This window comes from Lycorma delicatula, chromosome 7 (assembly GCF_047948215.1).
Source record: "Lycorma delicatula isolate Av1 chromosome 7, ASM4794821v1, whole genome shotgun sequence".
NCBI lineage: Eukaryota > Metazoa > Arthropoda > Insecta > Hemiptera > Fulgoridae > Lycorma > Lycorma delicatula.
Window position 1 is genome coordinate 127,329,326 of NC_134461.1, and position 25,027 is coordinate 127,354,352.

The 25,027-nt window shown below is 29.6% G+C and overlaps 1 long non-coding RNA gene across 1 annotated transcript in view; it reads right to left on the bottom strand.

The window, feature by feature from the left end:
• The window catches only part of LOC142327362 (uncharacterized), a 288,215-nt gene that overhangs the window by 83,741 nt on the left and 179,447 nt on the right, over positions 1-25,027 (bottom strand). The window lies entirely within an intron of this gene.

Consider the following 25,027-nt stretch of genomic DNA (forward strand, 5'->3'; position numbering starts at 1 on the left):
CATAAAATTGTTAAGGTTTCGGCGAGAGTTTGCCGTCAATTGAAAACATCAAAAATCGAAAATCAAAATTCAACAATTTATTTATTTATAGTTCTTCAAAAAGACATTGTCCGATTCAAAAAAGTTATTTTTTATTTCCTTGTCAGAAACTAAGTAAGGAAGTATTGAAATCGCGAAAAATATCGATTTTTAGATTTCAACAGAAATATCTATTACGTACGTATTATCTCGCATAACTCAAAAAACGATTAGCCGTAGAATGTTGAAATTTTGTATTTAGAACTGTTGTACCATGTAGTCGTGCACCTCCCCTTTTGATTGCAATCGACTGGGCCAAAAATGCATATACAGTCAGACTTCTAAATAAAGCGGGGTTTTTAATTTTTAAACATTAGGATTTTGGACTTTTTCTTAACTGCAGTAATAAGCCCTCGTTGAGAGCTTTTCAACGATGTATCATAATCGGTACTTAATTTCATTGATTTCAGAGTTATAGCCAAATAAAATTTTAATTAATGAAATATTCAGATCTTACAAGGGGAAGGCACATCGGTTTAAATCCGACTACAAATACATATATTTTTTTTTTTAACTTAAATATATTGATTTATTAATAATTATTAACCTCTCTCTGATTGTAAAATAATCTAACATAAAATAACAATTCAATAATAACAATATAAAAAAATATGAAAAAAATCAGAAGTTATTAGTAAAATAACATTTTACGAAATTTTCATTTTAATTTAAAAATCTTTACAATCAGGAGTTTAATAATTATTAACAAATCAATATATTTAAATTAAAAATAAAAAAAAAAGTTAAAATATATATATATATATATGTGAATTCGGATTCAAACCGATGTGTTGACGGATACGGATTCGACACGCTCCCACTTTCACCATATATCTACTTGAGCGACGTGAAACAAAATTAATGTATGAACTAATATAAAATACTAAAGAATTTTTTAGGGCCATTTTTCTCGAGTATAATTGAATAATGCGTGTTAGTATTTTGCTATTCTCACTTTCAAATGAAATAAGTTTAAATGATGTGCAGCAAAAATTGTATTTATGTAATTAATAGGCGTACAAGCAAGTCATGCAGTGTCCACATCAGATTTAAAAAATTTATTATTACACTTAAAAGATATTTTCTTAAAAATTAATTTTACTTGAATGTTTTCCTTCGAGTATGGGAACTCGCAAAATTAACGAAAATATTTGTTTTGCAACATAAATTTCAACTTTTTTATGGATAAAACGTATTTTGTTGTATTTTAATAAATTAACATAAAACATGTTAAATAGATTTTAATCTCGTGTTATTATTATCCAAACTCCCAAAACATAAAATTGTTAAGGTTTCGGCGAGAGTTTGCCGTCAATTGAAAACATCGAAAATCAAAATTCAACAATTTATTTATTTATAGTTCTTCAAAAAGACATTGTCCGAATCAAAAAAGTACAGATATGTATGAAAGGCAAGATAATAACTGTTATATATTTTTCCTACTTCATTTTCTCAAACATAATATACACCGTTAAATATTTTATTGTTCTATTAATATTACAACTAAGTGATAGAATTTTTTTAATACAAAACAAATATAAAATCATCGAGAAATAATAGGAGATAAACATTTTTTTTTATATACTTGTGTGTGTGTATATATATATATATTATAAATAACACAAATCATATAATAAAAAATTCGTCAAATTTTCTCAAATATGTTGATTGAAAATGCAAAAACTCTTGCTGGCCCGATTTCCTACTTTATACAACTTCACAAATCCTAGTAATTCATGATCCATAAGCGAGTGTTCTACTTCTTTACTTGCTTTTGAAAGACGATAATTCCCAATGTAAATCATACGAGTGATCATTCTCTATTTCTAAATCCTAATTAGTCATTTATAAGAACTTCTTAGCAGTTAATGATGTTAAAGAACAATTTAGATTCGGAGTAACAGTACAAGGTGAAAAGATAAAGATGCTACGATTTGCTGATGATATAGTAATTCTAGCCGAGAGTAAAAAGGATTTAGAAGAAACAATGAAGTGCATAGATGAAGTCCTACGCAAGAACTATCGCATGAAAATAAACAAGAACATAACAAAAGTAATGAAATGTAGTAGAAATAACAAAGATGGACCACTGAATGTGAAAATAGGAGGAGAAAAGATTATGGAGGTAGAAGAATTTTGTTATTTGGGAAGTAGAATTACTAAAGATGGACGAAGCAGGAGCGACATAAAATGCTGAATAGCACAAGCGAAACGAGCCTTCAGTCAGAAATATAATTTGTTTACATCAAAAATTAATTTAAATGTCAGGAAAAGATTTTTGAAAGTATATGTTTGGAGTGTCGCTTTATATGGAAGTGAAACTTGGACGATCGGAGTATCTGAGAAGAAAAGATTAGAAGCTTTTGAAATGCGGTGCTATAGGAGAATGTTAAAAATCAGACGGGTGGATAAAGTGATAAATGAAGAGTTATTGCGGCAAATAGATGAAGAAAGAAGCATTTGGAAAAATATAGTTAGAAGAAGAGACAGACTTATAGGCCACATACTACGGCATCCTGGAATAGTCGCTTTAATATTGAAAGGACAGGTAGAAGGAAAACATTGTGTAGGCAGGCCGCGTTTGGAATATGTAAAACAAATTGTTAGGGATGTAGGATGTAGAGGGTATACTGAAATGAAACGACTAGCACTAGATAGGGAATCTTGGAGAGCTGCATCAAACCAGTCAAATGACTGAAGACAAAAAAAAAGAACTTCTATGGTATAAAATAAGATGATGTAATTTGGGAGTATGATGTGCAACAACGTTCATCTTAATAATTATTTTCGAATTTTTCTTGAAAATATTCTTAATTTTTTATGTCTGAATTTTTGACAATGTTTAAAGTCGATGAAAAAAAATTTTGATCTATTACTTTTAATTCATGACAGCATCAAATGATTCTATCATTGAAAATAATTAAATAATTAGCTGAAAAAATATTAACGGTTCGTAATTTTCTTTGTTTCAAAAATTAATTCTATTCTAGAAAAAATGTTATATATTTTTAAAATAGCAAAAAAAAAAAAATTTAAATTTCGTTCTCAAATTTGAAATATGTTTTTATAATTTTTTATTCACTAAGTTAAATTTTTTCAAGCTAACTAATACACAATTAGAGGCAGTATTGGTAGTATGATATATTAGAGTGAAGGTGATATTAAAAATGATTTCGTCACTTTGAATTTTCAAAATACCAAGGAAACATTTTTATTAAAGGTAAAATTACATATGACTGACTGATATTGTGTGACTTTTTAACCGTTAGGATCGTATGATAAATACATCAACAGAAACCTACAAATGATTATTAGATTACATAAGAAGGTGTGTAACATTCACTTTAAATTGTCAGAACGACCCGTACTGCCTCTACTGTAGATCTTTGATCAACACTTGATCTGTTCATTAAGTAATCTTTTTATTGAAATCAGAAATTGATTATAGTTATTTATAGAATTTTTTCGCCGTAACCGACAAAGTTGAACTTATTTTTGAGATCGTAATGCATTTGCGTACAACAATAAATAATAATGTTAGCCGTAAAATACTGAAGTTTCGTTCAAATTCGTTCTTAAATGTATAAAATCGGGCCGGGAAGAGTTTTTGCATTTTCAGTCAATATATTTCAGAAAATTGGACGAATTTGTTATTATATGATTTGTGTTATTAAGTATATATACAAGTATATAAAAAAATGTTTATCTCCAATTATTTCTCGATGATTTTATATTTGTTTTGTATTAAAAAAATTCTATCACTTAGTTGCAATATTAATAAAACAATAAAATATTTAACTGTGTATATTATGTTTGAGAAAATGAAGTAGGAAAAATACATAGCAAATATTATCTCGCCTTTCATTTATATCTGTACTTTTTTGATTCGGACAATGCCTTTTTGAAGAACTATAAATAAATCGATTGTTGAACTTTGATTTTCGATTTTTGTTGTTTTCAATTGACGGCAAACTCTCGCCGAAACCTTAACAATTTTATTGTTTTGGGAGTTTGGATATCATCTGTTTTTTGTTTTCTGTTTATTCGTTAAATTGAAACAGTTTTTATTTTTATATTTATAAAAATTCTGTTATCTGTCGTCTGTTTGTTAATAACTTTTCGTCAATTGTGTTTACGTATCTAACAAAAAATCAAATTGTTCTAAAACTAAAACATAAACGTTTTTGGAATTTCACGGCCAACTTTTTTTGCAATTAATAAATCATTAGCTTCATTCCAATTTTTTCCAATTTTGATCATGCTACTACAGTGTCCTTTCACTGACTGCCCGTGATGAAATATTGTACTATATTTTTACCAACTTTATATTTTTCCCTAATAGTTTGCAAGCATCATTAGACTTTTTTTTTATTCCTTTAGTTCCAATTATTTTGCGTAAACATACTGCGTCGTTTTCGAATAACTTTATTTAAATGATCAACAGTTTTCCTAAAGAATGAATTTCAATTTTACGTATGAAATCTGTAATTCCACATTCAACACATCTACCGTTTACTATCTATCTGATGAACTGGATAATATTCATAAACTGTATGCGACTATTTCTGTAAGCTGTGTCCATGAAATAAGCTTCAGACGATGCATAAAGTGAAAGTGTTCCGAAATTGTAAGAAAGTTATCAAACATTTACGAAATCATCCAACGTCATTTATTCGAAATAAAACCATCATTACAACTATAAAATTTACTATCATATTCAGACGTTTTTTAATCACGACATAAATATCTATTGGCGACTACAAAAATGTTAAAATTATGTTATTTTATAGAATGTATTTCGTTTTATAATTATGTTATTTTAAGAATGTGCTTTAGTTTAGCCTTATATCACTAAATTGATTTTTAAAAATATAATCAAGTTTTTACTTGAAAACATATGAATTGGACGTATACAATGTACAATATCAACCTAATAAAGACCTTTTAAAATACATTAAATATTACTCAATTGTTAATATTTACTTATTTATTAAAAGGTAAAAACTTCAAATGTCAGGTTATGTTGCACTAAAGCTATTATTAAAAGTATCTTTTTTTTTGTGATAATATTGTTAAGAATGACAGCATCAGAATTATAATTCAAATTACCTATGAAACTAATAATATGTAGCTGATGATCAACCTGAAAAGATCTGAAAGATTGAAAATGAGGAAGATAAATTGGTTTCGGGAATTTTTTATTTTTGGGCTGGAAAAATGTTAAATAAAGTGAATTCCTAGTTAATGATTTCTGCTTACGATTTATGATTCGCTTGCACGTGAGTGTTGTTGTTTGCGTGACTTGATTCGATTAAATTTATTAAACAATCAAATGAAGCGGTGATATCTTAATAGTACAGTATGCAGGGAGCCTATAATGAAAGCTATTAATGCACGAATGAGAAGTAAGTTACGACACGTGCCTTGAAGATTGTCGTAAACTTCTCGAGAGTGCATCAATGTCCTTTATAGAGAGTTCCATACCGTACTTTTTCTACAACTGAGAGAATACTAGGATTACTGGTTTTAATCATTCGTTCTCAATGTGGGCGATAACACCTTCTTATGGGCGCTGGAGGCCTTCAGGGGACTCGGTAGAATGCCCATTGAAAAGTGGGCGTTCAGGCAGTCTAGGGAGGCGATGGCTGATTAAAAAAAAGGCAAAAATTATGTTTTCCTGATATTTCCACGTTTAAAAACAATAATTGCAATTACTGTTTTTAAGAGCGTATCTTAAAAACAGAAATTGCAATTATTGTTTTTAACAGATGTTAAGTTAAACATTTTGAAGGGGGCAAGAAAATTTTTGTTTCTCGATGTGGGGCGGTGGACGAAAAAGTATGAGAATCAATGGTCTAAATCAATGATAGAATATACTGGTTTTTTTCGGAATTAAACATATTGGTTCCTGATAATCCGACATAATTAACTAATGGATAAACGATGTAATATAGAAATTTAGTTACCGTATCGGTGTATTTTTAAATTAATTCCTGTTTGCTAACTATTAAATCGGATTAAAATCAAAGTAAAATAAATAGTTGATATATTAAACAATACCCGCTTCTGATTGGTCAACGGTTGAAAAGAGTGGACTTTTGATTGATTAAATACCTGTACCGGGTTCGAATCCCGGTCAGGCATGGCATTTTTCACACACGCTACAAATCATTCATCTCATCCTCTGTACAGTAATGCTTAACTGCGGCCCCGGAGGTTAAAAAAAAAAAGAAAAAATATCTGTACCGTAATTTCTGATTCCATAATCTTAAAATGTTATAATCCAACTTGGATATTAGAAATTGGACGACGATAAATTCATATGTGTTGACAGGAAATTGCATTGATTCGAGCGAACTGACGCATGAGGAAGTCTCATTAATAAATTTTGATAAACTATCTACAGATTCTCTTTTTATAGCATCCGATGCAATTGGCATTATGAGATGCGATTAAATATTTGTTGTCAAATCGTAATTCTAACAATTCTAAAGCTATAACGTAATTTTCGTTTGCTATTGGGAAATCTTTAATAAAGATTCTTTCATTTTTTAAAGAAGAGTGTAGATAATATAATTTTTGGATGTTAAATAAGTGATCTCTGTTACGTACTAAATCAATAAATATATTAAAATAATGCTGCCATTCTAACACGTTATCTTTAAATATAAGTAAATTTATAGGCTGTAATTCTGTGTTTAATTGGTATAATTGAATTAACTGCTTAACTGTTTTTTTGGCTCTTTATCTATAAAATTTTGTAACTTAGATTCTAGAGCATACAAATCTGTATATGATCAGATTCTAAAACTTCATCGTCATATTCCAGTTCAAGTTGAGATTGAATGTCATTATATTTGTCTTACAAATCAAGAAGATCCTTAATTTAAATCGTAAACTGGCAATGACCCCTTGTATAGGATCATAATTACAAATAAATGTTCCAGTTCTCGTTATTGTGGCCTTAAATGTCTTCGTTTAATTAATTGCTCCATTAATGTAAATTATTAAATATTACAAAAAAGATGATAGTGTTAATAAAGATAAATATGAATAAATTAAAATAATATCAATTGTTGCAAAGCCAAATCAAATTATGAATAATATCTGAACCTTCAATATCCTTTCTCTGATATTAATACCAGAGAATAATTAATATCAGAGAAAGGATATTGATATATTGAAAGAAACTGATATATTGAATCGTAGAACCTTCAATATCCTTGGTCGGAGGACCAACAAATATTGTGAACTGTTTCTTGATTTTGGTCACAGATTCATATTTATGACTAAGAAATATAATTCATTGAATATTTGATTATGCTTAACACCTTTTTCATTGTAATGAATACATTGAGAAATATAAATAGATTATTAATAATCTTATTATAGTATTGATCAACATTGATTCAAGACTAACATGTTTACTCCGTCAACTGTGATCTTGCGTTAAACAATGTAGGAGTAAGAGTATATCATATATTAAGGTGTAAGAAGAAGGCAGTTCATTTAAATAAAGAAGAAATGTTTTGAATCTGAACAACGGTTGATGTGTTAGGATGACGGAAGGCGAAGATATGGCGAAGGAAGAGTGAGGTGGAGGCTAACTACCAGGAAAAAGAAAAAAAAAGTATATATATATATATATATATCTTGGCAATCAGATCTATAATAACAAAATAAGAATACTGATAATAACAGATATACTTACATAGAGAAATATAATAATAGTTCTTTAATCAGTAAACTCTCCTACTTAATACCAACATTCATTAAAAGTATTTAACATTAAAGAAAGAACTACGGTTAAGAAAGAATTAAAATAGAAGCCTTCAAAATTTGATATTATCAGATAGAATGAATTTTACTTAAAGTACAAATATTTTATCATATTACACGTGAAGAACAATAAGAAAACATTTTTTATATACTTTTACATACATATTTTTAAAAATCCAAAATTCAACAATTAGAGTAAAAATAAATACGTCTTCTTTTTAAATTAAAACAGCAAGCAATAACTACATGTTATTCATTTTAAGATATTGATTATTAATTATACGTTTTTACTTCCTTGTACGAAGTATTGTAATCGCGAAAAATTTCGGTTTTCAGATTTCAACGGATATATCCATTTTTACCATCCCTGAATCTATTTTCACTAGTTTCGGCGTGACTTCTGCACGTACGCATGAATTTACGTACGCACATATGTATTACACAATTCAAAAATGATTAGCTGTAAGAAGTTGAAATTTTGGATTTAGGACTGTTGTAACATCTAGTTGTGCACCTCACCTTTTTACTGCAATCGTACCAAAAATACCCAAAATAAAAAAATAAAAACTAGATTTTAGAATTTTTCTTAACTGCAGTAATAAGTCCTCATCGAGAGATTTTCAACGATATATCATAAGTGGTACTTATTTTTATCGGTTCCAGAGTTATAGCCAAATAAAATTTCAATTAATGAAATATAAGGAACAAGGAGAAGGGGCACATCGGTTTGAATCAGACTTCATCTCCTTTTTTTAATTTAAATATGTTGATTTATTAATAATTATTAACCTGTGACTGTAAAAAAAGTTTTACGATAAATAATAATAATAAATTATAAGTTATTAATGAAATTAAATTTTATGTACATAATTAAAAGAAAAAAATGTATATGTAATTTAATAGACGTACAAGGAAGTTATGTGGTGTCCACATCGGATTTTTTAATGTTAAACAGAATAAAACATCATAAATTTCAAATGAAAGGTTTAATCGTGGAGCTGTTTTTAAATTATCTTACAAAGAAAAAAATTAATCTATTACTTTTGAAAAAAATCAGTAATTTTTCCTGTTTTTTCTAAAGAAAAACGATATTTTTACAGTATATTTCGCATATTTTTTTCGAACGTTCACTTTTATTACGTACACTATTTTAAAACGGTGAACCATTAAAATAATTTTTCGAAAACACGATTGATTTCTGTTTTTCCTCAAAGTCAATCTCTAAACTTGAATTCTGTATCGATAATATTACCTGGATTTTAGGAATTGAATTTAAGACGAATAACAACCATTCCTTTAATAACAACCATTCCTTTTTATTACTTTTACTTCACGCGATATAAAAAATTTCTAAAACTTTACGTATATAATTCCGGTTGTCCTTTGTGTTTCTCGACCGTTACATAATACACTATAATGCTGTAGTACGGAAGCTCTAACTGCAGTTACTGAATTGTAGAATAGTGTTCAACGTTTACGTGATATGTGCAGACAAAGAAAGTGAATTTTACAAGACTGTGCGGTCATTCGTGTAAATAAAATTTCAGAAGAAATAAATAAATTTAAAAAAAAATCATTTCACTAATTTACTCTAATTCTAATGAGTTTACGTAAAATCGAAAAGAAGAAATTTCTAATACATTTATCATCTGATCGGTCGAATCACTCGCAAATCTGAAGTCTAAATATTTTTAAAGTAGTTACTGTGGGACTGATGCGTTCCAATAAAACATCCCGAGTAGATTTCACCGGTGCTAAGTAAGGGATAAAAAAGATTTCTACCACAAAGTTAAGAAAAATTTCAAATTTACTCAATACGACAATGGTTGCATGTAAAAAACCGTTTCACATGTTTAGCATACGACAAGCCTCATCTTCAATTCCAGCAGCATTCGGTTCATCCCTTGCCCTAAAGGTTTAGTCACAACAAAAATTGTTTCACACAAAAGTTCTATATAATGTTTAGAGGTCTAACGACCACATTAAACCAATTCGATACCTGTGTCTATTTAAGGGAGGTATGATTTTTTTTTGTCTTTGAAACAGCATTTTTTCCACTGTTGGACCAATGGTTGGTGATATCAAAAATCTTTACTTAGATAAGTTTTAGGCCCTTATCCAAAGAATACTAAGAACTTTAATCGAATTCAATATTTTACTAATACGAAAGTTATTTTACAAATAAGAAAGTTATAGTGATATTTTGTTTTTTTCGAAAAGCCCCCCATTGCCATCCCCGTGGCCCCATTTTTCCCGTTAACTAACTTGACCGACATTTTGGGTTGTTATATTTTATGTATCAATTTGAAAGTGATTGGCGCAAAATTACGGCAGTTATCGTGTCCACAAGAAAGTGAAATATATTTATAAATGTATATATAAACTTTTGAACTGACGGTGGTTCTGGGGTCTGGGGGTCACGTAAAACGCGAAGATAAGTCTAAATTTTCCGGAAGTCGAATCATAGTACCCATTACAATAGGTATCTTTCTTACGAAATCTACCTAAAACAAGAATGCTAATCCTAAACCTTTTGCGCATACAAATCTTATTTAAGATTCTTAAATACAATTCATATATCCAAAATCATTGTTACATTACGGTCGAGAACATTACGGAATTATGTGAAAAATATCATAACGTATGAACCTAGGAAAGCTTAAAGTTTTATGTTTCCGGTATAGGTATATTGATGATGTAGCAGCTATAGTTTGTTTTAGCCTCCGGGACCACCGTTAGATATTATTTTAGAGGATGTGATAAAATTGCAATTTTTTTAGCATGTGAAAATTCCGTGCCTGACCGGGATTCGAACCCGGTACCTCCGGATTAGACGCTACCATTCGCAGCCGCAGCTGTGTAGTATACTGGTAAAAATTTTGTGAGTGGGGTTATTGTAAATCTCGATATTTCATGACTCTAACATAAAAAAAACTCATGGAAAAATCCAGAAAGTTCGTATGTATGTTGGCCTGTATTTTGAAAAATATCTCTGGACTATCTGAAAATTAAAATTTAAAATTTAGCACAAATACTTTCATATATGAGGCACTGATGCCATTATACATTGAAGTTAAACAGACAAGGTGGGGGGGGGGTGTAATTAATTACAGGCATTTTAAATTCTCAATTTCGGTACAACGATAATATTAAGCGAGTTGTTTATAATACTGAAATTATAAGTCGATAGGATTTAGAGGTGGGAATATAATTAGCTTAATTGTTTACAGTTTTTTAATATATTTCCACTAAACACTCATGAAAATTGGAAGAATTATTTATCTATGTAAGTTCTACCTGTTGTTAAATTTTGGCCCCAATCTGATATAGGATGTACCTGAAATAACTATTTTTTTTTAGATGCTTACTATTTCTAAACTGTATTTAACTACCGTAAAGCAACATATTAAGCTCATGATTTGGCAACAACAGATTAGGCTCACTATTTGTGGGCATGAGATCTTAATTTTATTACGTTTAAAGCCTCTACAGTTAACTGTTTAAGGTAGTATTCAATTCCAAGTTTTATTAGTTTTCTTTTAATATCATTAAATATATTTTTACTAAAGCTTTTAACTGAAATTTCACAATCATCCACAAAAGAAAACAACGTATTCAAAATCATACCTCATGATTATCGCTAACGAAGATATATATTTTATACGTAGTATTATGGCGTCAAAAAACACTCATTTCAATTATACACTTTGTCATTACTGAGATAGCAATACTTACCCAAAATTTTTTCAAAATACTTTTTTACTTTCCCAAAGTTTTTTGCACATATTTTGAAGTCAGGCCCGAAAACAAAATTATATGAGATAAATAATCCTACGATCAGTAATAATCTAAAATTTGTTTAAATCAATTTCTAAATTTTTTATGCACAATAGTTTTCCATTTTATATCTTATAATCGATTTGGTCGATTTTAAATAAAAGTAAGTCATTAATACTTCAAAAACATATCGGGTATTTTATAAATTTTAAACTGTTTCTTATGCAACCATTTATCGGGATTTGTTCAAATTTAAACAAAATTTCAGACGTCATTATTGAAAATTTTAGAGAATAGTACACAGAATAATATCTAATACCCAAATAATTAATAAGATACACATATATGTAAGAAAGTGAACACAGCGGGTTGGTTTAGTGGTGAACGCGTCTTCGCAAATCAGTTTCGAGAGTTCCAACGTTCAAATCCTAGTAAAGGCAGTTACTTTTATACGGATTTGAATACTAGACCGCGGATACCGGCGTTCTTTGGTGGTTAGGTTTCAATTCACACATCTCAGAAATGGCGATCTGAAACTGTACAAGATTACACTTCATTTACGCTCATACTTATCATTCTCTGAAGTAATACCTGAACAGTAGTTTCCCGAGGCTAAACAGAAAAAAGTGAAAATTTATCATTGTAATTATCCTTGTAATTATCATTGTAATTATCCGCATGCATTTATCGCGGTAGATGATTTAAAATATAAATCAGACAAAGTCTTTGATTAACTAAACAGTATGTGATAATGTTACAAATTACGTATGTGTTCCCACGTGTATGCGTGCACTCGTGCGTGTTCATCAAAAAGGAAATTCCGTTCGTTGAAAGAATTCATAAATTATTCTATAAGAATTGTGTTGAATTATTAGAATGGGTATTCGATTACGAAACCTAAATGTTATGTTGTTCAGAAACTTAAAATTCAGTTAAGTAATAATGTTAACACATAATCATGCTATTTTTAATAATATTTCTTAAAAAACGAATACGTTTATAAATACTGTTTAATATTATATAACGTAGTTAATTCTATAAAATCGTGAACATCTCTGAACTAGAACAAAGATAGTATCGGTTTCTTGTATACAAGCACTCATTGCCTGTCAACGTGATTACTTTAAGGTTAATGGATATTTAACGAATAGAAAACCAAATTTATCAACATAATTAAGTCTTTCCAATTAAATTAAATTGGAAGTTTAAATTTTACCGAATAAACGTATTTCCTAATAAATAACATTAAAGATTATTTTTAATGTAGTAAAAATAAATAAATTTTTTAAATACGTAAAAAATGGTTCTGCGTACAGGTGGTACACGTTTATCAGATATAACAAATATAGTTATAATAGTGAAACTACGACCAATATTTATAAGAATCATTTACAATGGATTTATTTAAACAAGATTTTGCGATTTTTAACCTTCATCACGGTGGATTTAAATTAAAAAGTAAATTATATTCGTGGGATAAGAAATTAAGTCGTCTCTCCTACTTATAAAAAATTATTAAAATTTTGTTCTATGCTAATATTAACGAGATATGAGATCATAATCGACTTGAGATTGGTAACTATCGATCAAGTTAGTTAAATTAACTTGTACATATATCCTCGAACATTTCTATTTCATTCTTTCAGATTTATGTTTCACGAGAAAGAAATAAAATAATTTTGATAACAGATTCGTTTAATCGACTGACAAACTCAGAAATAAAATATCTTTCTTCATAAAGAAATTAGAAAATCGGCAGATTAAACAAAAAATCAAATCGATACATATTCTCTAAACAAATTTTATTAAAAATCTTTGAAAAATCAACGATACGTTTCAAATAGGTAAAATATATATAATTTGTATATATTTAACGTTAATTAGACGAGGTTAGCGAGCGAAGCAAGCGTAAATTTTGTTTGGTTAGTTTATGCGATTTGGTAGGTGTGCGATTTGTCATTACACGGAATAAACATAATCTAATCAAACATAACCTACGCCCGCTTCGCTCGCTAACCTCGTCTGATTAACGTTAAAAATAAAAATTTATACAATAAGTTATACGTACGAGTATATAAGTTTTATCGTATGAAGTTGCGTACAAAGGTTACGTAATTGGATTTCAGTAGGGGTCTATCATAACCGAAAAGTACCAATTTTGGTATTGCTTTATTTTGTTGGCATTCTTAAGTTTCAAAAATAAAAATAAAAATATAATCAAACAAGTAAATTTTTATTTAATAAAAAATGTTTTTAGAAAATCATAGCATTAAAATTTATTATACGATACACATTTTTTTTTATGTCGATGAAGAAATAACTGAAGTTTTCTAATTGATTTTTTGGAAAATAGTTTGTAAAACATTCGTACGTTGTAAAAAGAATTCATAATTTTGGTTTTGACTAATTTATCATGAAGATACAAACAGAGATTAAAATGATAGAATTAAAACTTAAAAGTTTTGCAATTCATTGCCCGCTGTTTTTGTTAGGCGCTGATAAAAACTAAGTTAATAAATAGAATAAAGCATTCAAAGTAATGCATTAAACTTTTTCCTGTTCTGCTTGAATATGAAATTTAGAAAGAATTTTTCAGAAATTATAAAATATTTTCTACCATTATTTTGTGTATATATTTCATAAAATTTAAATTTTATACAAGTTTCAGAATACATATATTTATACTTAATCATTTATATTTTATGTTGAAAAGGTACTTAGGGGATTCTTGATTTTGACTGTTGTAAAATCATCGACATTTTGACTGGTTTTTTTTTTGTATAATGAGTGCCATCATTTTTCATTGTAACTACTTTTTGTTCATACATATTTTTGTTTCTTTATTAAAATAAAACATTTCTTTAATACTCATATTTATTTTACAACTACTTTCTCTTGTTTCCTCTTATTTTTATTAAGTTTTTGTTGTTAGTATTATCAGATTTCTGTGGGGGCACTGTGTAAGTATTTAAGTAGTTGAAAACTGGTAGTTCATTTCAAATCTGACCCAAGTTTGGTAAAAATCGGTAGAGTAGTTCTAGAGATATAAGGAAGGTGATTTAGAGAGTGACACCGAACATACACACGTACATACGAACATCCGGAAATTTCCATCTGATTTTTGGGTTTTTTGGTTCCTGGTGTTCAAACCTCACGATCCGGTGAAAATTGCATATACCCAAAATGGACAGATTACAATATTTTCCCTTCTAACGCTATAGCTCTGCTACAGCGCTAGACGAAAAAGTAAAATTATATATTAGATAATAAAATTATTATTAAAATAATAAAAATAAATTTTAAAAATTTTAGTAATAATATTGATAATAAAAAAACTATAAAAATATTATGCGATTTCCATCAGTAAAGTGTTTGTAATATTTTACAGTGTAATATAATATAATTATAATTACAAAATTATCATTCATGTACCCCTTGTTATTACTTTCACGCGACACTAATATGTTAAGTAAGTTACATAAATGGATTGTTTGCAGGCGCTATTGCAATACACCAAAGCCGTTAACTAATAAAAAGAATGTAACTAATTCCTACGTAGACATTCATTTACGTAAATGTACTGGCGTGATTGTATGTTTACATGCAATCTAAAATTTATTTAATGTCTTGAGGGTATGCCAAATTAGAGCTACATTTATTTTCATGTTATACAACACCCGATTTTAAAGATATGGAATTAAAATAACGATTTCGTGTTTTACTTTAAAGAAATAAAATAAAACTATTATCACGTGTAATAGTAGAATAATCTGTAAGAGAAATTAATTACATATTATTTATAAAAAACGAGAATAACACGAAAGGAATACTACGATACTGTACTATTTATATTTTTTTTAATGATTAGTTGACCGCATAAGCTCGAAGAATTAACGGAATAAAAATTTTGTAGAATATGAAAAAGTTATGCTTGACCGGGATTCGAACCCGGGACGACTTTCCTTATGAAAGGCTAGAACGATCAGGTCGGTCAGCCGTACAACGAAACTGTACAAATGTTTAATTTTTTTGAAATATACTAAATGATTTGTATAATTAATATACTAAATGACTGAAATGTTGCTTTTCATATACAAGTAAGGGTACAAATCTAAAATATTTACGCCTAAATAATAGGAATTTAATAAAATACAGTAGTATTTGAAACTAATTTTATGCAAGAAAAAATTACTATTGACTTACTTCAATTTAAAAATTTTAATTGTACGTTTACATTTCACAATTAGAAAAGCAACAATAATTAAATTAAAAAAATATATTGGAAAATATCCAACAGTACAGTGAAAGAGATGTAAAAAACCTTATTTTTCAGTTTATACGAGACAATAATATAAATTACTTTCTGCAGGTCAGTGGTTCTCAATCTCTGAGGCGCACCCTCCAGGGGGTGTGAAAATACTAAATGGGGGGCGCGAGCATATCGAAAAGAAGATATTATTTTAAAAAATTATTAATTTACTGAAAGGAAAGCAAAAAAAAAAAAATACATTGAAGTAATAAATAATAAAATACACATTTACACTGATATAATACACTTATAAATAGGATTGTACCGCTACTGCACAATGTATTAATAATTAACTTATCAATATTAAATTAAAAACAAGTTTAATAATTATTAGTGACTTCCTTGGGCCTGTCTTGCAGAGAAAAGGTTTTTCGAAGGAAGGTTTAATATTAGAAACAGACACTCAGGAACAGAGTTCCGAGTTAAAATAGAATTAAATTTACATTAGATAAAATATTAAATAAATTAAAAAAAATTCTGTTTAACAATAATGGGCTTCCCGTGGGGAAGCCCATTATTGGGCTTCCCCAACTGCGTGTGAGGCTAGAGCTGTGAGGTATTTTGGTTTGTTTGGCATTTCTCCCGCCACCACACCATTCCGTCGCCCTAAAACATAAGACCGAATGTCTGTGCCACAAACGGCTACTGAGCCTCGAAACAGTTTAGCGACCAGTGTCCTAGCTCCTAGAACTAACCTAAAAGCGTGAGCGGAATAAGCTTAGAATGAGCTGAGGTATGCGAGCACCTGATGGGAGGCTAAACCAATCATCACCATCAACCGGTAACAAATGAGGTGCCCCTGGGGTACAGTTTTGGGAGGTGCAATGGGGTGCTCTTGTAACATCTCTGCAAACAATCGTCCGATTTTCAAAATTCAAACGGGGTAATTGTTAGTAGGTTGAGGGTTAACGTTTGTACAATCTCGATCTAATAGATCACTGTTATTCGGAAATATTATCTAAAAATGAAAAATTATTTTTTAAACGTGTACATATAAATAATCCGTTAAGGTGCTCCAATTATCATTCGGGCCGCTAGGTGGTGAGCCGCTAAATTCTCATGTTCCTTTCTTACAGCGAGGCGCTACAAAGATATTTTTCACTAAAGATCTTATTAAAATTGAAGATAATATATCGTAAGCGATTCATAATCAATGCCAAGCAAAAACTATTGAAGATAAATTGATAAAAATTTGTATACATCTTACGGTGTAATTGCACACTACGAAAGGATTTTTTGAGATTTTTTCGAGTTTGAAGGAGTAAAATGAAATTTACTATTTTTTTTTTAATTTCTCGGTAACAAATGAATATATCAGCTTGATTTTTTTTGTGTGAATATCTTAAAACTAATTTCTACATTTTTGAAATTCAACGTTGAAAGAGTGAAGAAAGGTAAAAAACATTTTGAACAATTATAAATTTTACCAATCCCGATTATACTAAATGAGATATTCAGTAGATCTGGGCTTGCAAATACTCTTCAGATAAATATTTAAAAAACATTTTCGGGTCTTTTGAATTCCATTTTTTAATCGGAATACGGCGCTGTGGCTCGACCAACACACCCACTGCCACCGTTATTGTATGTATGACTGGCTATACTTGCCTCAGGTTATTTGACTAAAAAAATATTGACCGCTACGGAAGACGCAAGTAACCATTTAGCGCGGGCGAAGCTGCGACGGGGAGCTAGTAGTATATGAATACACACCGAACTGTGTCAGAACTTATCAAATTTGCAACTTGTTAACGAAGAATCTAAATAATACATCCTCGATTGCACTGGAGCATGCATATTGATTTTGTTACCTATAAAACTAAATTTTGAATTACACATCCTGAACTGAGTCAGAGGATATCAAATTTGGTACCGTTAAGGGAGAATTTAGTGATACTAAATAGTAGTTAGTGTAGTACGCCGTACTACATCAGAGCATATTACATTAACTACGTTTTAAGGAAGAATCTAAATAATACACCTTGAACTGTATCAGAATGTATCAAATTTGCTATTGTTAAGGAAAAATTTGAAAAACACACTCTGATTGGGTCAGAACATATCAAATTTTCTACCTGTTAAACAAGAATAAAGTAAATTTAGAATCATTGTAAATTCATAAAAAATTTACAAATTATAAAAGTAAAAAATAGATGTAAAAATATAAATACTTAAAACAATAATAAAAGAGTTACACCCATCTTAAATATCGTTTGTAGAACTTCATTACAACTGTGTTTATTCTTTCAAAACTGACGAGTAACGTAAGAGAGGTTAATCAAAAATTATAATAATAAAACTTTCTGGAATTTATACCGATGAAAACAATGAAGTTGGGTTGCATTTTCTGTTTCAGTATAAAAAAAAAGTTAACGATCACTAACGTAGTAAAATCAAAGTCACGTTTAATATTTCATCCAAAAATTATAAATTTTAAATGAACTTAAGTTTTTAACCTAATTTTAACTTCAGAAAATTATATTCAACAAGTGATAAAATTGAAAATGTTTAAAAATCCAGAAAGGCGTTTTGAAGAAACATATCTACTGCAGCGTCCCCTGGTAGCTTATAACCGTAAAGCTTATCTAAGAACTTGCTCTGAGGTGATACCTATCTAATACAAAAAACCGCATTAAAATCGGCCCGACAGTTTTAGAGAACTACATCTGCTGCAGCGCCCCCTCGTGGCCTTTAATTTATTATTGCAAATAACTTTAATTGACCTTTTCATACAATTTTTTGATAATTAATTAAACGTATTAAATTATTTGTTTCAAAAGCATAAGAAAAAGGTCTAACTTGAACAAATTATATTAATTATATATACAATCTTCACAAAAGCAATTCACTGAAGCTATCTTTTTTCTTAATAAAAAATTTAACTTCTAGTCAAATAAGAAAATGATTCTTAAATACTTTTTATGATAATTTTCAAGTAATTTTTTTATAAGAATTGTGTTTAATACGATCATCGATGAAAATCAATCATAACATTTGAGGAAAATTTTGGTAGTAAATAATTTTTACTTTTCGTTTTAATAAAAATAAAATTTCTAAATAATAACTATTTATTTTTTAAAAGTATTAAATAAATAAACTAATTTATTTTTATAAAAACTGTTTTCCTGGAAATGTATTTTTTTTATACAGAAAAAATTTTATTGATTTATTTTTATTTTTCAGTATAATTTTTTCAGATTTAAAAATGATATTTTATTTATTTAAATTTTATTTCAAACAAAATGATTACCATTAAATTAAAAACTGCCGTAAAAATAAAAACTGCTTTTTTTTTATTAAGGTTCAGGTTTACCAGACGAATAACTTAGACAGGTTTCGTTTACAAACTTCAGGAAAGGAGAAAGGAATCCACCGGGTTGGTCTATTGGTGAACGCGTCTTCCCAAATCAGCTGATTTAGAAGTCGAGAGTTCCAGCGTTCAAGTCCTAGTAAAGCCAGTTATTTTTACGCGGACTTGAATACTAGATCGTGGATATCGGTGTTCTTTGGTGGTTGGGTTTCAATTAACCAAACATCTCAGAAATGGTCGATCTGAGAATGTACAAGACTACTGTACACTTCATTTACACTCATACATATCATCCTCATTCATCCTCTGAAGTATTATCTAAACGGTAGTTACCGGAGGCTAAACAAGAAAAAGAAAGAAAGGATTTCCTAAACACTATCACAGGGAACTTAAGAACGATTTAGAAAAGATGGAATGGTAAATTAAGACCGATGAACGCAGCGGGGGTCCAACGGAGGAGCCCCCGGTGATCGGAGCGAGCCCTGACCGGCTAGTTTATAAATAATAGTATACAAAGTTTCATAAAATTTTTAATTACAGAAAAAAAATCATGAAAATATTAACTAAAATAGAATTAAATAAATCTGAAGGTCATATAAAGAATGAATGAATGTGGAAGTTATATTTATCATAAAATAAATAAATACTATGAAATATAAAATAAATAAATAATGAATAAAATAAAATGGAATTCTTATATAATTAAATTTTGAATTTATTATCGAAAAAACTAAAAGAAAACAGATCATTTTGTTTTTAAACTTTTTATTCACAATCGCTTACATTTTTTAGGAACCTTAGTTAAATTATATCACATATATACACGTTATAAAGGAATCGCCAATGAAACTCCTCAAAAATTATATACTAGTACTAGTATACAACTTGTGAGAGTAGAACGTAGTACGTACAAAAAGGTATTTTTGAAGAACTATGATAAATATAGTAGGAAACAATAAAAATAACAAGAATCATCAAAACGAAAGTGAAAACAGAAACACAAAGGAAGAGATTGAAGAACTGATTAACCCACAACACTCAGCTTATAAAATTACACTATAGATTTACTAGGTCAAAAACGTATAGCCGCTTAAATCTTTTAACGTCCTCACTGTTGTGTAGCAGTTTACGGATAAATGGTAAACATGGTCATTTAGCATACGTAAACACTTTTTTAAACACAAAACCACCAACAATTCAGAAGCAAAATGTAAACGAACTTTACCTTATAATAACAGCCGATTAATTTGACAGAACATTTAATAATATTTATTTAGTACCGTTAATAACATTTAGTTGACAGTTAAAAAACACTGAATTATTAATTTCACGCATTTTAAATACGGCCAATTTTCTATAACAATTAAATAATATTTTATTCTAATCGTTATAATGTACTGAACATAAATCACTTAAGAACGGGAGGTATGTTGTTTCACGGATAAAAAGGAACTATCCCAGCGTTTTCTCGGACGGATCGAGGGAGACGATCATCTAATAAACACCTTTACTTAAAGGCTAACAAAAACACTGTGGTTATTATTAATGAAAACTCAATTATCAATTTCTCATCTTCCTAAGAATGGTTAAACGCAACTAAAAATAAAATAGAATAAATTTTCCAGTTGTATTTTCCAGTTATCTTAGTAAATTTGTAGACGAGCAACTGGAATTCGTCTTCTGATTCACCTAACATAAACAAATCATCAGCAAACAAAAGGGAATTTATAAAACAGTAATTATTAACTTGCACACGCAAAGGTGCTAGTTAATTCCATTCTACAGTTAAAGAGTTAATAAGCCATCGTCAAGCCAAACCATCGCAGCCTTCGGTTTTGAAGGCTGCGATGGTTTTGGTCATGTCTGCAGAATGGAAACAGATTACAAACTCCTCTGGCATGAACTACCCATCCATTGGAGAGTCCAACGAACAGCTCCAAAGAAAACGTGGATCAAGCAGATCGATGATATTAAAAACCCCAGGCTAAACGTTAATGAGGCCAGGACAAGGGCCACGGACCGCCATGCATGGAAGCATCTTGTTAATGAAATCAGACAACTATTGGTCACCTACAACAGCGTACGAACATAGGAGTCGATCCAATCCAAATGCCAGCTAGGGATCAAATAATAATAAATACTTCGCATAAATTTGTTCTGTAGAACGGTCAAAGACCTTATCCAAATCCACGAATGCCAAGCGGGTTTCTAGCTGAAACTCTCGTCTCTTTTCAATTAACTGCAACGGTGTGAAAGTGGTGTAAATGAATTCATGAAGCGATCTTTGCAGAATCCACCTCGCACTTCCTTTAGAAGTGAATCCATTAACATTTTCATGCTTCTTGTTGTGATTTTATATCCCGTGGAGAGCAGACTACCATGATGGAGCAAAATTTCGTTCCCCTTTTTTTTATAAATAGGAACAACACAATCCAACCGTTCTTGAGGAATAACACCACTGGTTCAACACAAACTGAGAAAGTGGAGCATCCAAAGTTTCATATGTTGAACGGCATATTTAAAATACAAATATTTTAGATACATGTATATAATTAAAAAAAACTAAAACATTAAAAATGTTAAAGGTTCGACAAAAATCCAACTATACATATCATCTTTTGTTATACGATGATAAATAGTAAGTTAATATCTTCGTTTGAATACACAGAAATTTCATGTACTTATTTATCCTACTGAACAAACAAAAATTATAAATATATTTCCGAAATTTAGCTTTGCGTCTCTCTGTATCTATGTCTGTACGTGTCTATATGGTTCGTTGCAAGTCTTATTCTAATGTGGAATCTCTTTTATTAATTTTAAAGAGAACATCTAGGGCTTCAAATGTGTTTAAAACGTTGAATCAATGAATTTAAGACCCATTTAACTGACGTAAAAAAACGGGAGGAAATTCTCAAATAGGAACATATATATCTTTATTATTTCAATCTTCAAGAATTTTTCAGTTTCAAGCATTTTCAAAGATATAATATTTAAAATATTTTCCTGTTAAAAATCGTAAAAAAATATTCGAAAAACGGGGCAGTATTACTAGTAGTAGTGGTAATAATAATAATAATAATAATAATAATAATAATAATAATAATAATAATAATAATAATAATAATAATAATAATAATAATAATAATCTGTGGAGTATGGGATTTCCGGTTCCGAACTGTTCGAGCTAGTCGCGGTTTTGCTTTTCGCTTTCGCTGCTTGTAACGGAGGCTGCTGTGAGCTTCCGTTACAAGCTTGCGCCGCCCAGTGTGTCACTTCGGCTCTTGGTAGGAATTTTCCCATGGGCAAAGGTATCGGAGCCTTTACTGCTACGTTTGAGCCCAAGTATCATGGATCAGGCAATCCCCGGCCCGGATTAAATGTGTGGGAGGCTGACTGGGGAAACCCAGGCAAGTTCAAATATCCGGGGCACTCTCAACCGTCTCTCGCCCACCACCTTGCGACATACTGACCGGTAGAACATAGATTATGGGTACATCAACTTCCACAACTTCCGTGGCAGAGGGTCCACGTAAAGCTCCTCATCTTGGAAAGCCTTCAGCTTCGGAAGCGAAGCGAAGGAAGAGTACTGCAGTTACGAAGATAGAGAAGACGGTTCGAACCAAGTTTCGTCCGAAGAGTAGTGGAATGATTCCAAAATATTTGGCGATTAAATGAAAAGAAGGGGATTTCTCGAAAAATCAATTCTTTCGTGATAGATCGAGGCATCGCGGAAGCTGCTGGTGGCTCTGTAAAAGAAACGAGGAAGACTGCTACTGGGCTGTTCGTTGAAACTGTCATGTCTGAAAAAATGTTTCATATCACCAACCCTTACGACAAGAGATGACCAAAACCAAAAAACAAAAAAAAAAAGTAGAAAAAACAAAATATCGCTGTTTACTAACTAAAATATCGAATTCCTTTAAAGTTCTTACTATTCTTTGGATAAGGATCTAAATCTTATCTAAGTAAAGTTTTTTTATATAACCAACCATTGGCCCAGGGGGTGGAAAAATGGGGTTTCGAAGACAAAAAAAAACCATACTTCCTTAATAGGCACATATCGAATCGGTTTAAGGTAGTCGTTATTCCTCTAAACATTATCTAAAACCTTTGAAACAATTTTTGATATAACCAACCCTTACGGCAAGGGATGACCAAAATGTTGCTGGAATTGTAAGAAGATGGGGCTTGTCATATGCTAAACACGTGAAACTGTTCCCCTGCAACCACTGTGATATTGAGTAAATTTGAAGTTTTTCTTATAAGGTGATATTGAGTAAATTTGAAGTTTTTCTTATAAGGTGGAAATTTTTTTTATCCCCTACTTAGCACCGGTGAAATCTACCTTCGCCTTCTGGCGTGCCAAAAGGGATTTTTTTTGACGTGGAAATGGGCTAACGGACAAATAACCACAGCAGTCGATGCTCTTAAAACTCAAAAGAAACAAAGAATTCCTGCTACCAGTGAAATTTAGTACACGTTCATGAGTCTATCTTTTCTAAAGAGAAGTCTCTTCATTCATTGTTATTATTTTTATCAAGACAAAATTTTTTCACCTTTGTGTTGCTTTTTCCACACAAGAAGCGTTTTTATAAAAGTCTATACACATTTTTAATAAAAAAATTAAACTAAAAAGTTTATAAAAAGGAACTCTAACAAAACTTTTTAAATATTTTCTTAAATTTCTAATTTTGAAGTCGGTGTCAAATTAAGAATCGATAAGTCGCTGGTAATTGATTTGAATCTAATTATTACTACATGCTGAAATTTATAGAAGCCTGAAAAGCATTTTTAAGTAATTTAAACATTTTTAAGTCGATTTTTACATTTATTTTTTCTTAAATTTATTTTTAATGGAATTATTTTTATAAAAATCTTTTTATTTACACCAGGAATTGAACTCGGGTAGATAAAATAGAAACCAGTATTGATTAATAATTAATTAAAATGGTTATAAGTTATAAAATCTTTATAACAAAGATAAGATATTATCGCAATCTATAAACTACCGTAAATTATAGTAACGCGTTAATTATTAAGAACGTATTCCGATTTAATAAAATAAATAAATTCAACGCTGTAATTAACAAATAACTTAATAATTGGGTATTTGTTACATTAATATATTTTTTATACAAAAAAATGCAACAGTGAAAGTAAAATCCATAATTGTGTGATGTTTGCGTACTTCTTCCTAACTTCCTAATAAGTACAGTTCAGTTATTACAAAACGTTTAGACTGGATTCCAGCACTAGCATAACTAACAACTATATCCTACAGATAGTTACGGTATTATTATTGCTTTGCATATTTGATATCTATAACAGTTAAAAAATGTATCCGTAATGTAAAAAAATCCATATTATCTATGCAAATAGTAAATTGAAAATTTGTATAATTATTTTTTTAAATATGTGAATTTGTTACAACTTTTTTTATAAAATGAGAAGATTTATTTAAGTTTATTAACAAACGGCACAAACATTTATAATACAAATGTTCTACTTAAAAGGAGCCCCATCGCTTAGTTTAGTCTAAATAATAGTTTATTGGCAAATACTTGCATAATAATTTTCAGAAGTCATAACAGATGTTCATACCATCTTTTGCCTATCTATCCAGTCTATATGAAGATTTTTTATCTTTTTTTTCAAAATAATTTTTAGTATTGAATTTTTGCGGCGTAATTAGCGTAATAATAAAAATTTGACACGACTGTAATAATAATTCTGATATATCAAGTATTTTCATAGAAAAATAAAAAAAAATT